Below are 15,136 nucleotides of genomic sequence, written 5' to 3' on the forward strand. Positions count from 1 at the left end.
AATAATGAAATCGTGATATATAAAGCATGAATTATGACACAAGATTTTTCACAAAGGCTTGACATTGATTATATAGAAACATATTCTCTTATAGTAGATGCAATTTTCTTTTGACATCTCATTAGTCTGACAGTATATGAAAATTTTGACATGTGTCTAATGGATATTATTACAGCTTATTTATATGGTCCACTTGAGTGTGAAATTATATGAAAATTCCTTAAAGATTTAAAATGCCTGGAACACATAAAAATTCTAGGGACATTCGTTCAATTAAGGCTTTAGAGATGATTATATGAAGTAAAACAATCAGAGTATATGTCATATAATTGCCTTAGTGAATATTTACTAAATAAAATGTATAAAAATTATTAAATTTATTATTATGCATTTATTAAATGATATGGATCTAATTTTGTTATAATAAGTTTATACAATGATATCACTGAAACTCTTGAAGAGTTATTAAAAGCAATATATTATAAAAGATGTTGGAAAGACAAAGTTTTGTCTAACCTTGCAAATTGATCATTTGACGAATAAAATATCTGTTTATCAATCAATTTCTATAGAGAAAGTTTTGAAGTGATTTTACATTAATAAAACACATCAATTGAGTAGATCGATGGTTATGAGATCGTTCAATATAAATAAAGATTCATTTCGACCCCATAAAAACAAAGAAGAACTTTTTGGTCGTGAAGTTCTATATCTCAATGTCATTGGGGCATTAATGTATCTTATTAATGATACACAACTGGATGCAACATTTTCTGTAATTTATTAGCAAGATTTAGTTATTTTCCAATACAAGTAACTGAAATAATATTAAGCACATATTTCAATACTTTCGAGGCACTATTTGAATGAATTTGGAATCAACTTACTTGTTATGCAGATGCATAATATTTATTTGATCAACAGAAAGGTAGATCTTAAACAAACTATTTATTTACAAGTGGAAATATAGCTACTTTAAGGCATTGACAATATTACATGATAATAATGTTGCATGCATAATTCAATTAAAAGGATGATACATCAAAGAAGACAGAATAAAACATACTTTTTTCAAAAAAAAAAAAAAAAAAAATCAAAATTCTTCTTCACTCATGATCTTCAATAAAATGGTGAAATTGATGTTTATTGAATTCGTTTAAGTGATAATTTCACAGATTTATTTACTGATGCATTGCTTATTTTGAGAAACTGATATATGATATCGGGATGTGCATACTCAAAGATACTTTCTTTTTTTTTTAATGATCCTATTATCAGGGAGAGTAAAATATGTGTTGCAATTTTTTTTTCCTTTCACCAAGGTTTTGTTCCACTGGATTTTTTTGGTAAGGCTTTTTAATGAGGCAACTATCAATACATATTATTTAGATATGTATACTCTTTTTCCTTCACTAAGATTTTTTCTTAGCAAAATTTTAACGATGTACATTATCTATTGATGGACATCTAAGGGAAGTGTTATAAATAATATTGATTGTGGATGCCATCACCCTCAAAAGATCATACTAAAAGATATATAACTTCCAAATGAAAATCTCAATCATCTCAGCGTACAATCTTGACGATTCACATTCCTATATTAATTGAAGATCTAAACAATTTATCATTCCATATCAATATTATCTTATTGTGTGCGAAAATCATATATTGTATTTCTTTGTAGACTCTGACATTTTCATATTCAAGAAGATTTCCACAGTTCCACTATAAATATGTAGACATTTAAATTCATTTTGTTCTAATTTTCTTTCTAGTCTTGAATATATTTCTTCATTTTATAAAAAGTCTTTTTTTATATATGTTCTTCCTTATTTATTACTATTTATGTAGTAATAATTATATAGAATTACCCACTATCAGGTTTTCCTTTTACAAAATTACTCAACTTGGGTTTTTCAGTTTATAGAACTATTAGGCTTTGGCATTGGGTCATCTACAAATGAGGATGCCAATTAATACCATAAGATTGTTATCACTTTGCATTCGTATTCAAGGACTAATCGAATATGAATATTATAATAATCCTCCTATCTAATCAAATATTAAAGAAATCTAACAACAATAACATTGTTGGGAAATGCCATGTCAGCATTGCCACATCAGCCTCAATTAGTTTTGATGATAATAATTACAAATTACTAATGCCTACATTAAGTTGTGATTGTCTAGCTCATTACTAAAACAAGTGGACCGAATTCGACTCATTGGACCAAACTTACCGGATGCTCAAGCCCAAGTCAAGAACAAATAATCTTGGACAAGGATTCAAGGTCAAGATGAACATCAAGTTCAAAGTATAAGAAGATGCGAAGATCAAGTTAAGTTCAAGACTTAGAAGAATTCGGGACTTAAGACAGATATACATGCACTCATATGTAATCGCATTAATCATATACATATCATGTCACTAGACTGACCTAGGACATATTAGGAGAGTGTATGAGGCTTAGAGTTGGCTAGAAACACCAAAAACCCAATCAAGTTCCTATCCAAACTTGTTGGTGCACTTTGTGCTGCAGATGGACGTCCATCTGGTCACAGAGTGCCAAATAGATTTTTCGTTTGGCTATGCTATAGCCAAACAGACGTCCGTCTGGTCCTAACTTAGCTCAACGGCTATATTTTTAAAGGCTAAATTTGAGATGGATTTTTGTCTAGACCAAATTTCACAGAAATTTTCTATTCGTTGGGAGGTTAGGCCAAGCAATTGAATGCCAATTTTATAAACCAAATCACCCTCACTTGAGAGTCTCTACCTTGCCTATTGAACATTTACTATCTCACAACTCTCAAAGCTCTCAAATTGGTGAACAAACATTGATCACTTGTCTTCCAACCTCACTCAACTTTGAAAGACATTCCAAAATTGTCAAGCAAGCTCATTGGAATAAAGTTTGTAGTGATTGAAAGCCATTGGAACTTTATTAGTGGTGCATCTCTTCCATTGAACATTCATATCATTGCATTATACTCACACAAATGGTAAAGTGTTACATCCCTTGTTAGATAATATATTCCAATTCTTAAAATTATATTGATTGTTCAATTTTAGTCTAGGTTGATAGAATTGGTAAATGGTACTCTTGCCTTACTTAGAACAAAGATTGTAAATGATGCTCTTGCCCTATTGAGCATAGATTGTAAAAGGTTTGATCTCTACCTAATGTATTGAAAGAGAATCACTAGTGAAATGCTCACTTGAGGTCAAGAGAGGAGTGGACGTAGACTTGCAAAGTCGAACCACTATAAAATACTTGTTTTGTGGATTGATTGCATTATTTAATTATCATTGAAATCTACAATTTAGTTTGTATTTACAATTAAATCAAAATTTAGCCAAATCCATTAGTTGCAACATATTCACCCCCCTCTAGGTTGTATTTACAAACATGCCTGAGAATGTTTTTATGTCTAAATCCTTAGGGCGTTTTTAACATCAATTCTCATTCTCAAATTGTATATTCAAAAGAAATGAATACAATAATCCTTTTTTTTTTTTCAAAAACAAAAAATAGTTTAGTAACTTTTTTTAGAATAAATTATGGAACAAAACTAAATTTGACTTGTCAAATAAAAAATTAATAAATAAAATGATAATGAAAATTGAGAACATAATGTTAGGGTTTGAGGTTGAAAGAAAAAAGATAAACAATAGGTTTTCATAGAAAAAATGTATGTTTACTACTATATCCTTAATTTGCATTGGATTTTATTTGACTTGTGAAAAAATAAACTAAATGATTCTTTTATCCATATGCCATAATAGACATAGATTTTGGGGATTTTTCTATTATTTTAAACAAAATCAAAATTTAAAATAAATATTAAAAAAAAAATCAGAAAATGAGAATGAGAGTTGATATAAAAAAAGCCCTCTAGTAATGGATTCTAAACCGTTGGACTTGGTGGAGCCCCTCCTAGTGCACAGGGGACTCAAGCTTCAAGGTTAAATCAGCCTTTACAAACCCAGGATGCTCAAAACTGGGTTGAGTTGGTTTTCTTCTAGGACTTGGCCAAATATCTAAATTCTAATTCCCAATGGTCTCCATCTAGCTTAATCCATCCACCTAGCCTTAACTGGCAATTGAAAAATCTTAACCCACCTTACTAGGTAGATAGGAGAATGATTATGAATCATAATAGATATTCGAGCAAATTATACATTCACCACTAAGTTTTGCAAAGTATATTCTTTACATTCCTAAAAATTTATTTTATATATTAAAAACATCTTTATTATTAGAATAATGAGGTTAAGTGATAATTTAGTATATACTATATCATCAAAAATTTCAAACTGCCTTCCTTTAGCAAAAAATATTTCGACTTCCAAGAAAAAAAAAAAAAGAAGAAGAAAAGAAAGAAAGAAAGAAAGAAGAGGGGGGATGAAGGGCTACCATGTCTAATTTTTAACTATGTTTTCAAAAAAAAATTCTGTCACTTATCAAGAAAGTTCAAAAAGGGTAATTATTTTATTTTTTATTTAAAAATACCAGCGTTAAGCATAGTGGATGTTTGCAATGTAATAAACTTCAGGAAATGTAAACCTAAAAACCAAAATTAAGGTGAAAACTTTTAGTTAAGGCCATTTACACTCGAGTAAATTAAGGTGCATTTGGGCCATCAAAACCAAACTTACATTTCTAGATCCAAGTTTTGATTAATAGGAGACATTTGAGCAAAGAAATCAATTTAATGTGGATATAAGTTATGTACCCTTTCATTCAAATGAATATAAGATTTTATAACTTGAGGCATCTGAAGTCTTGTTAAGTTGTTTGTAACCTGCAAATTGGACCCTTTTACAAATATGTCTTTCACTTTAAGATGTAAGCAGTGACTCAGTTCATAAGCAACAGTGAAATATTTTCATTACCAAAAATGATGTAAGCATTTAGAAACGGGAAAAGAGAAAAAAAAAAAAATGAAGAAAGGGTTTTCATTTTTCATTTTTAGCTATGTTTTAAAAATAAGTGTGGAAAATCATTTTGGGTGAAAATGTAAAAATTGTTTGAACTATAGGTGAAATACATTTTATACTAAAAAAATATGTTTGACATGTCTTTCTGTAAAATGATTTCTTATAGGTTTTAAAACTAGTATTGAATGGAAAAGTATACAAATGCTAGAAAATCCATATGAATGTCTGTGGGAGGATCAATAGATGAAGCATAACTTCAAACTCTAATCTGCACTCCAGTGTACTTTTCCTTAAGAATGGTTTTGTTTTCCTTTCCAAGTCTATTACAAAATTCATTTGTTTATGAAAATATGAAAACCTATTTCATTGCTTTGCTTCAGATTGCCCATTGTCGCCAGGAGGAAATTCAGACGATAATTCCAAAATATAATCAAGCAATATCATCATAGGTTTTAGTCATATATTTGAACACAAATTCGTGATTCAAGAGAAAAAGAGTTCAAGGCAAGATATTTTATCACTTCTGTCCTTGCATGGGAATCCAAGAGAAGGAAAAACTCCATAACCAGTATATAGTGACAATACCATACCATATAGATCTACACCCTTTAACACCTTAATGATTTAAAATAGGGATAATTACTATTGCCCCCAGTACTTTGGTTTTATTATTAATCAAACATTGTTCTTTATGAAATTATTATTACCCCCTCACTTTTAATGGTGTTAAGTGGCTGTTAACTTGAATATGCAATGTCTATTTTGTCCTTCATTAAAATTAAGAAGTAAAAAAGATGACATTATTCTTATTTATAGAAACTATATTGAATGCCAATTATATTCTGAAAAAATTTATATTTTATAATTAATTTTAGATTTTGAAAAGTACTAGTATCTCCATTTAAAATGTGATGAAGACTAAGATCAATAAAGCTTGTGAATAAATTACCATTTGAGATCTTGCTTCTTCGTCCATAACTGCATCAAATGTACATCGTGGTGAAGACGAACTATTTTGCAATATAAATTTAAGTTCAAATAGCAGGAGCAGAGGAGAAAACAAATGAATCTGTGTGTGTGTGTTGTAATTCTTAGAATTTACACAAAAAGAACAAAACAACAATGATTTATGTTGTAGCATGATACTTGTCAATGATGGTCTTGCTATTACATTAAAAAATATAAACCACATAGATTTTCAGGTGAAGTTCATTTTCAATGGAAGCATTGTTCTGAAATTATTTTTGTTTTTGTTTTCTTCTGAGAATTTAATTCGGTTGTTAGTGAGATCACACGCTTATGGTTATTGAAACTCTCAAGCTCGATTTAAATTTTCCATAATCACAATGATGAAAATTTTACAAACAAATTAGTACACAAGATGTTAATTGATAGAAAATTTGGTAACATGCACAATGGTTAGTGTATACTAGGCGATTTTCAATTTCCAACTTTAAATCAAATCTAATCTTTTCTCATCTTTAGTTTCTAATTTGAGTTTATTTAATTACATCTTTCATTATTTGATGGTTTCTTTTTAGAGAAGAAAATATATTTAAGGTTAATTTTTCCCATAGTTAATTAAGGGTAGTATTATTACTTGATAAAAGGCTAAATAAATAAATAAATAACTCCAGGGTTATTTCTGAAAAAAATATATAGATGCCACATCATCAGTGAACTAACGGAACTTAACGGTAGGGGGCATTAGTAATTGTAGACAAAGTTAAAGGTTGGATTAATAATTTTAAAAAGTACATGGGACAAAGTAGTAATAAAATTAAAGTACAGGGGGACAACAATAATTATCCTTTTAAAATATAAAATGTGGCTTCGTGGATGGATCGAAATTATTTGATCCACAAATTCCTATTAGCTTATGAAACTTGATATTATATCATAACATCTAAAGAAACTAGATATAAACTAAGAGACGTAATGCCTTTTTCCTGCAAATATCAATTTCATGCCTTAAAGACTGATTTATGCACTGAGGCTAAAATAGATAAAGAGAAAGGTAGAATCTAGTTTATTTGATTGCTCAGTTAGTGATAATAGGAATTGTAGAGTTAACAATGTAGTAGAGAAAGAAAGAAGGAGAGCTGATTTTGGACGGAATAATGGTTCGTCTAAGGTTGAATGCATTAAAAGTAAAATGTAACAAAGTAATCAGAGGATCTCAAATCAATAAGTGGAAGTGGAGTCAAATCTATTAAAAACTAATCATCAAAAGAAAGATAAACTAGAAAATAATAAATCAAAACAAAGTCTAATTCTTCCATTTCTTCAATTTCTTCTCCAAGCGTTTGCACACTTGCATCTTTGGATCGATATCTAACTCGTAATCCCAACAGCATGTTAGGCATATACTATCATTATGAAGGTACTCCATACTGCACTCGGATCGTACCATGGTTCACAATAAGCTCCCATCGATTCCTTAGTTGTACAATCAAAGGGAAATACTTTCGAACTCAAAATCGGGGTCTCTTCTTCACCTATGCCAACATCTAAAACAACAACTAGGAGGGATGAGCTCCGAAGAACTCAATGAGTAATTCAAATAATTATGTATATGCATCATTCAAATATAAAGTAATAATGATAATACATTGATATGAAGTGAAGTGACATGACTACGCATATGTGATGATATAATGCTCCTATACTCTAACCAATGTAGGTCTTTATTTAAGTAGACATGCATTAAGGTATAACACCAACCTCATCTCGGTAGGTTTCATTACTTTAACCCTCTCAGTTACTAGGTAAGGGTTACATTAAATATCATCAACCTTGGTTGGGGTTTAGGTTATCACTCTCTCACCACACCATTGGCATGAGTACTGGCGTGTCAAGGAGAAGCCTAATCCAATGCAAGTAATCTATTTAGTCATATTATTCTAGGTTCAGATACCTCCCCTCATGCATTCGCCTTCTTGGTTCAGTCTTCCCTATCAAGAGTCAACATATCCTATGGCTCCAACCAACTTGGACTACACCTTCTCTTAACCTTATTGGTCATCTATATTTTAGAATTAGGCTCGGTCAACTGGAATGTGTATTCTCCATAATGTGTATTCTCCATATAGGAGATCTTCCAATTGAGATTGGGCGGGGAAGCTCTTGTGTCCCCTTATGCATTTTGCCTTCTTGGGTGCCCATGAGTCCAAGTCTATTATATGCAACCCTACCAATGAATGACTCCTACAATGTGGTTGTGTCCTCTCACGGGTTGGTTACTGATCTTGAGGACCCACCACGCTACACTGCTGTCACGGGTCACTTGGGATCGATACCCTTGCCGATAAGGTAATGACATGATAGGGTGCCGAACCATGTTTCATCTCAACAACCTAGAGATGTCATCTACTCTATCTGTTCCTAGGGTAATGGTTAATCCACAACTCCAGATCAAGTCTACTTTTATTCTGACTCAACAATAATACTTATATCAGTAATTAATCATGATTCTAAATATTGCAAGAATATAAAAGTCTCTAAATAGTAGCATACAATTTAATATACAAGTCTAATATCAAATTTAAAGATAAACATAAATATATGAATGTTCTCACTTTGCAAGCAAATTGAACTTTTTTAAAGTAATCAAAAGGCGATCTAATATGTCCCAAATAATCCTATTTAAACGTTGGTTAAAAGTTAGAAACAAAACCTAGAAGTCTTGTGTCGAAAATTGAAACAAAAACCAACATTGTGGAGTATGGGTCTCTTGAATAGAAACAGTATGGGTCTCTTGGGGAGACCCTGGTCAATGATAAGTAAAATTTATGCATATTGTTTTGAGTAATTAATTTGATATATTTTTATGTATTCGCATTAGTTTTGATAATTATACCCCAATATTTCATGCAAATGAGCATAAGATGCACTCTCCCCAAATTTAAATAATTTTGATAAATTTATATTTATCCTAGTAAAACACTGATTTTAATTTATCTATGATTACAGTGAATCATCTTAGTATTTGGACTCCTTAAAATACAAGGATTTGCTTGAAACAATTAGAGGAGTTTCAACGTTGATCAAAAAAGGAAAAGATGGTAAAAGAATCCTATTTAGGAAAGGAAAAGGAAGAATCCCGTTTTTGGGTGTGCTTTGTCCAGCTTCGATCAAATTCTTCATCGGATGGTCATTTGACGTCCGATCGAGCTAATTTTGGAGGGAGCTTCATGACATCTTGATCTTCAAATCCAACAGTGAGATTGTGCATTTGAGATATCAAAATTGATGAGATCTATACGCCATTTAGACAAATGAATTTCTTGGTTGAGTCAGATTAGGAACCCAGAGTTTGATTCAAACTATGTCAAGAATCATATCCCATGTAATTTGGAAAATTACTTTATAAACAGAGAGCATACTCCAGTAATAGATAAACATGTTTGGAGCTTTGGAGGAGCGTAGATGACGGATTTTGGAGACGTTGGTTAACTTTTGAGACTTGGAGCTTGGGAATAAGTTTTTTCATCATCTTCTTTCAATGTTTTTGAACTCTTCTGTGATGTTTGTAAATTCTAGAATGAACTAATTTAATTTTTCTAGGTACCCTATCTTTGAATTCCACTCTTGAATTCATCAATAAGATTCTGAATATTGTTTTATTTGACTGAGTCTTTATTTACTTATGTTCTTAATGCTTTTGATTAATTGGCCACTAATCAACTGATTCGTTAATCATAATGAACTGATAGTGGATTTATGTGTTTAGTTTATTGGAGTGAATGCCATGAATTACATGTAGGATATAAATATCTTACATGGTTTGTGTAGTGGTCACATGAGAATCCATAGTATTAATTTTTTTAGTTGTTTTCACCCACATAGAAATATAGTGGGTTAGCAATTGAGTGAAGTTTTATTAGTACTTGAGAGAGACTAGTAGATAGGGAAGGGAATCTCGACTATCAATCAGAAAAAAAAAAAAAGTTTCAAATTATAAAGATGGATCAAAGGGTGGGAAGGATTAGTTATGGTGAAATCTGACTCTTAGGTCTTTAGCTTTTAACAAATCTGAATTTAAATTTCAATTTGCATTATAGTCTAGAATAATTCTTTTCCTTATTATTTGTTTGAATAAAATTGGTATAATTAATTTAGTACTTACTCTATAGTCTTTGAGGGAACAATTTTTTTTATCATTATATTACTTTTTATGGCAGCGTACACTTGCGTTGTTATTTTTCACAACAGTTAACCTACCTAAAGAGGGGTAGGGGGTCGCTTGAACAATACCCCTCATGGGTCGCCCGGGGAGACCCATGTCCGAGTACGGACATAATATGATCCGACACTCAGACGACTTTGGGATTTGGTTCAATAACTTTTAAAACGAAGGAAGTTTTAAAAACACCTAAGAGCAAGATCTATTAACCACAAGCATTCACAAACTCACATCAAATCGAAACCTAACGAATCACAAATAGGCATTCTCTGAAATTTATACGGAAAGAAAAAGATAGAGTGATTGTGGAATCACTCTAAAACAAATACAAAGATAGGGTTTAGGTCTATTTAAATTAAGGATCTTTCCACAAGGATCCACTAACAGTGAAGAATCAAAAGGAAATGAACAAAACAAACGGAGGAGTGAACTAATCTCAAAAACCTTAGTTGGAACACGGAAAGCTCTTCGAACGATCTTTGCAATATTTTCCCTCTTTGCTACGAACTCTCTGATGTTCTCTAAATGCTTAGAGTGAAATAACACGTTTTAGGTTGATGAAATCATTAAATAGGGGTTTGAAACGCTAAAATACAAAAAATGCCATTTTCACTCGTAGGCACCAGTATGGGTCGCCCGACGAGACCCATACCCCTAGAATTGTTTAAGGAGCATTTTTGAGGGTGGTTCGTCCCTTGGCTTTTCTTCAACACTAACCCACACTTTGGGCCAGGGGGGTCGGTCTTGATCTCTAGGATCTTCCAAAAGTGCCGTCAATGAACTCATGATCCACTTTCCATATTTATCAACATTCGACTGAGATCTTTTTCCGAACTTCAACAATTCTCCAACTTTATCATCTTTACCATCCAATTCCATTGGTTCATGTTCCAATTCATTGGTCTCTATCTGGATGACCCACAACCGCCTTCTACCTGCATTTATGAATTTATGGGTTAGGATCATAGGAGATTTCACAACGTAGCTTGTCTATTATGTAATATCTCCATCCCAATATAAAGTCGCTTGTTTCAAAAAAGGGAGAGAGAGAGAGAGAGAGAGAGAGAGAGAGAGAGAGAGAGAGAGAGAGAGAGAGAGAGAGAGAGAGAGAGAGAGAGAGAGAGAGAGGGGTTTAAAAGAATGCAATTTACTATTTTAACCCCATAAATACACATTAGTAGCACATGTCTTTTAAAACCCACAATGAAAAGCAAATGAAGGGGGTTTTCAAAAGAAAAAAAAAGAAGGGTTTTTGTATGTTTTCAATTTTTTTTATTTTAAATAGAATCATCCAAAAGTATCATAATAAAGTATCATAATAGTGAAACGTTCTCTGTGCAACTCATCGTTTTGGCTTTTTGTCTCTGTGGAATGATGGAGGGAAATCTTATTTTCCTCCACTGTTCTACTGAATTTCCTTTTATCTATTTTTCCATGTCTTTTTCCTTTTTTTCTTTGTTTAGTTTGGTGCCTGTGAGGTACTCATTCTTGTCAGGACACTAGAGAAAGCCTGATCTCTATGGGTGCTGCAAGATGGATCACTCTTTCACTTCCATGAGCAGTGATTTTGACATTGTTTGCTTCCCATTTCAAAGTAGAGTTTGAATTATTTCTAATCACAAGATGGAAAGGAAGGATGCATGAATGGTGACTCTGGTACACCATCAACGGTAATACTAGTGGAAGTTACCGGTGGTCAATTACCAGTAAAAGTTGACAATGGTTAGTTACCAACAGAAGTTACCGGTGGACAATTAGTTGCACAACCGCTAGTGACTTGGAAAATGCATGACTTAGTTTTAGTTGAAAAAAAATCATCTGCTGTGCACATCTCTCTGCTGTACATAGCAGTGCACCATTATAATGTGACACCTAGATTATACCTCATTAATGGTTGAGATGAAACCTGTAATTTTTAAGGTTTTGAACCCAATTTTAATACCCATTTTAGCTATATCCGCCCAAGCCCGATTAATGTAGAACTCCTCAACTACCACGACTGCACTTTCTCTGCAACTCTATCCCTCCGTCGTTCGTCTTCCATATCTTGTTTACCCTCTTGTTTTGTTCCGCTGTTTGCGATTAGTTCAATATGATGTCTCGCTCAACTCGCTCCTTCTGTACGATGAAGGAAAGTCGTGATAGTCTCCACCACTTCATTAGCCATTGCAGGTCCTCTCTGTTGAAGCTCGACCTTAGTCTACCTCCTGATCTGGACAATGACCACCTCTCTGTTGTGCGATGGGCTTACAGGTACTGCTCTACTTTCCATGTTCACAAATTGCAAGCTTTTGGAGACTGTCATCATATCAAACAGTGTTATGGGATTGAGTGTGATACCATCCAGCTCTTTCTTCTCAATTCCCCAAGAATCAAACAGGGCCATGTTGAAGAAAGCAAGCACTCCACTGTTGCCAAGACATTGGCTTCTCAGAAAGTCATCCAAATTATTGCTTGATTAAAGATATAATGGTGAAAGACCAATGAACAAAAAAAGAAGAAGAAAGACTAGTGAACTGTTGTGCATACACATTATTCGTTCAACTGGTAGATATAAATTAGTTTAGCCTTCGTGTGATGGATAAACGAAAGAGTTGAAAGAACCTGCTCTCTCTGAATTGTCCTCTTATCCCAGTTGTTTTATATCGGTCCATACTATCGTTTTCTGGTAATAGCAGTAGATGAACCATATTCAAGGAAGCAAAGAGCAGGAAAACCTTAAACAAAATGTCTTACAAATTTGTAGACGCTTTGACAAATTTAGGTTGCCACCTCAGGATGAAGAAAAATGAAGAAAGGAGAATTCACAAACAAGAGGAAGAGGGAAAACGAGAGATATAAGAAGAACGACGGAGGAACAAAGTTGTAGAGAAAGAGCAGTCGTAGTAGTTGAGGAGTTTTTCATTAATCGGGGTTTGGGCGGGTATAGCTAAAATGGGTATTAAATTGGGTTCAAATCACTTAAAAATGATAGGTTTCATCTCAACCATTAATGAGGTATAATCCAGGTGTCACATTATAATGGTGCACTGTTGCGCACAACAGAGAGATACGTACAACAGACGATTTTTTTTCCATTTTAGTTATGCCATGTTATGATGTTGTATCTTTCTCTTCTCTATTTGCCACATGTAAGGTTTTCTATATTTCAAGGGAGAAAAACAACATTGTTGACTCGGGGCTTGGATGGCCCCTTGAGTGCCATATCTGATGGTTTGGCCTATTTCCATTTTATGGCTTGCAAGTTTGATGTAATTCTGCCATGTATTTCTCACGGTTCATTTATATATATAATTCCACTTTCTACCCAAAAAAAAAAAAGGAAAAAACCTATTGTTACAATACCAAACACTAGCTAAGGAAAAAACCTGTTGTTACAATTCTTTCATTACATTGTAGGTGAGATGCAAAGAGGATGTAAGGTTTTATTTTTTTTTAATTTTTTTTTTTTTTAATTTTTTTTTGTTTTTTTTGTTTTTGGGAATAGAAATCCTTACACAAGTCATGTGTTAACATAATCATTTTGATGCCTATTATTTGACATCAGAGGGGCCAATTACTGATATTAAAATTTTCTACACTTGGGGGCATAAGTACTAATATTTCAATTAGATCTCAATATTTCACATATAGAGAGCAAATTGCACTGGCACCCCAAATAGAAAATGTCGTTCGTATTTTTTTTATTTCAAATGCCCGAGTGGTACGAAGACTTTAAAGCGTGGAATAGGAAATTCATGTTAAATGCACTTATAACGGTGTGCAATTATCAGAAAGAGAATCAAAGCATTGACACCCAACTTTATGTTTAAAAAACACATAGGTCCTATTCTGATAAAAGGGTTTTTACTTTGTTAGTCATATTTTTGTGAAGACTATTATACCGTTGACTTATTCTCCAAGAAATCTATTCTCGTGTAGAGATGAGAAGAGGAAGGAGGAGGAGGAAATAGACCAAATCGCATGGAACCCTTTTGATTTAGATAGGCAACAGAACCCACACTTCCCTCTAACTAACCACTTCCTTCTTTGAGGCCACCACCTTTTCCTGGATCTCATTACAAGCTCAAAGACACAAAGCTGATTCATCTCGCTGAAGGAGCGGTTGGCCCAGAAAGTATTGCTTTTGATCTTAATGGAGAGGGTCCATACACAGGTATTGCTGATGGCTGAATTCTCAAATGGCAAGGAAATCAAGGCTGGTCTGTGTTTGCAGTCACCTCTCCACAAAGGTAAAAGCCATTAGCTTTCTTATGTTTCCTTAAATGGCTTGACAGAGTACCCTAGAAGAGCAGTTATTATTCTTCTCTCTCCCCTGTTTCCTCTCACCATAAATACTATTTCCCTTCTTTAATTTTTAAAGTTTCATCAGGTAATAAGAAAGCTATAACTTTTATTGGAGATCAGGGATGAATGCAAAAGCCCATCTTCACCATAGATGGAACATATATGTAGATGGAACATATATGTGGAAGACCTTTAGGATTAAGGTTTCATCCCAAGAGAGGGGATCTCTATGTTGCTAATGCCTACCTTGGGCTTCAAAAGGTAGATCCAAATGGAGGCTTGGTGACTGAATCGATCACTGAAGCTGAAGGCCAAGCTTTTCGCTTCACCAATGGTTTTAGTAAGGGTATTTTTGGAATTAAAAAAATAATAGTGGGTTAACAATTTCACTAACATAATGGACTAGCGTTTTATTGAGTTGGGTTGTTTGTGTTTTTTAAAAGAGCAAATTGCATTGGCACCCCAAAATGGAGGCTTTAAAACACTGACACCCCACTTTATGTTTAAAAAACACTAACACCCCATTCATTAAACACACCAGTCCATTCTGTTAGTGAAACCAGTAATTCACTGTTTAGTTTTTTTAATTCCAAAAATACCCTTATCAAAATTGAAGAAGAAAAAAAATAGGCCATTAGTGTTGTTGCTTGAGGCAATAGAGGTTGTATCTGCTGGCTGAGGCTCTTGGCTTGAAGGGAGCTCCAATTCATGGAGAAAGGAGA

The sequence above is a fragment of the Hakea prostrata genome, chromosome 7 (genome assembly GCF_041222555.1).
Source record: "Hakea prostrata isolate BN-2017 chromosome 7, UWA_Hpros_2, whole genome shotgun sequence".
Classification (NCBI taxonomy): Eukaryota; Viridiplantae; Streptophyta; class Magnoliopsida; order Proteales; family Proteaceae; genus Hakea; species Hakea prostrata.